The sequence below is a fragment of the Pinus tabuliformis genome, chromosome X, assembly GCF_031772625.1.
Source record: "Pinus tabuliformis cultivar Carrire ecotype Pingquan chromosome X, CPIR1, whole genome shotgun sequence".
Lineage (NCBI taxonomy): Eukaryota > Viridiplantae > Streptophyta > Pinopsida > Pinales > Pinaceae > Pinus > Pinus tabuliformis.
In genome coordinates, this window is record NC_142308.1 from 812262435 (window position 1) to 812264020 (window position 1586).

At 42.7% G+C, this 1586-nt stretch overlaps 1 pseudogene; it reads right to left on the reverse strand.

Annotated features, from left to right (window-relative positions):
- Nucleotides 1–658: 658 nt before the first annotated feature.
- LOC149142259 (putative choline kinase 2 pseudogene) lies at nucleotides 659–1030 on the reverse strand (annotated as a pseudogene).
- Between the last annotated feature and the right edge of the window lie 556 nt (nucleotides 1031–1586).

Here is a 1586-nt window from a genome sequence, read left to right on the forward strand (position 1 = left end):
TTCACTCAGCTAAATTCTAGCTACAACCTATGTCTTTTCTCCAGCCCCATTTTTAGCATTCCTAAAATTAGTTGTAACTCCTTGACTGCACCCTCTGCACTCCCTGGGCTGTGCATAATTGTCCTTTTTGCGCTCTCTGGGCCCTCTGCATGATAATCTGGGTAACGCTTGAGCCAGGAGGCCATAAACGTTGTTTCATAAACTCGGTTGAATTCTCCATACGTTGCTGCTCTCTCCACGCGGGTATTAACAACACTCCATTGCTAACTGCTCCTATACACTGCTGCTCTCTGTCATAGATGAAGGGCTCTATTTTTGCAGAGTCGACTATCAAAGAGTCATACAAACCAACCGAACGCTGGAGACCATAGTGGCCATGATAGAAATATGTCCCAGGTCTATCAACAACGAATCTATAGATAAATGTGTCGCGGGATTGCACATTGATACATGGATGCAGTTCTGGCTCTCTCGAGCTTTGAGCTGATAGCAGAAATGCCCACTAGGATGGAAAAACTTTGCATGATTGGCACGATTAATAGATCTGTGTTTAATGCTTGAAACGCTTCAGCTCTCGTGAATAATGGATCTGTGGTGTCCCTGAGGCATTCAACTTGTTGCTCGGCCTTCAACCACAGTGGTTTCACTGGCCTATCTATCATGCGGGACTGGTATTGTCCATAATTTGCCAATCCCACAAGCGCTCCCATAGTCGTGGATGAGATGATCCAGGAATGTCTAAATGATGGAATTCATTCAATTTGATAGCAATCTTTTGAGATATGTCCGGATCACGTAAATCTTTTGCTGAAAGCGTCTGAGCATCAAGAAACTCCTCGAGACGACCATTTGGGAATCGACCCAGCAGCCTTGGCCCATGACCCAGCTGAGACATGCGCTCAAACGTTATAATTTCATTTTCTCTTTCGAATAGCAGATTGGCGCTATTGCCGTAGATTCTGACAAGCACTTTCTTTGGGCAGTGGCCATCTTCCCGACTCCAGTGGCATTCGTATACCCTGTTGGTCATCGATCCCTGGAGGATCTTCAATACCAGTTCCTGCACATTCACTATGTCGTTCCATTGCGCACTTCGTATGGAGGGATTTGTGGTCTAGCCATGCGGCCGTTTCATTGCACGAGAGTATTACGATGCCCTAGAAAGACGAATAGCACGGGTGGAATCTGAAGCATTACAAGGGAACGAGGAGTTTCAACTTAGTTGAAGTGAAACAGAGCTATCCGAACACATAACCTAAGATATTGCACAATTCATGTCACTGCTTAAGTATTGTTACAAGGACAGTGTGAAATAAAATTCCAATAGAATACCTATATTATTCAATGCAATTCTTAATGCTTTATATTCGGGTTTTGGATATGTTAATTTAAACATAAAGATTGTAAAATTTTGTTTGAAATTTTCATACGGGCAAGCTTGCTGCATGCAAAGCATTGGTTATGTTCCATTTTATGCCTTTTGCCTCCCATTTGTTTATACATGAATCATATTTTAAGGAGCCTTCTTACGAAAAAAATGGTGCCTCATTTCTGAATGTGTAAATCATTGCCATCATTTGTTGGTT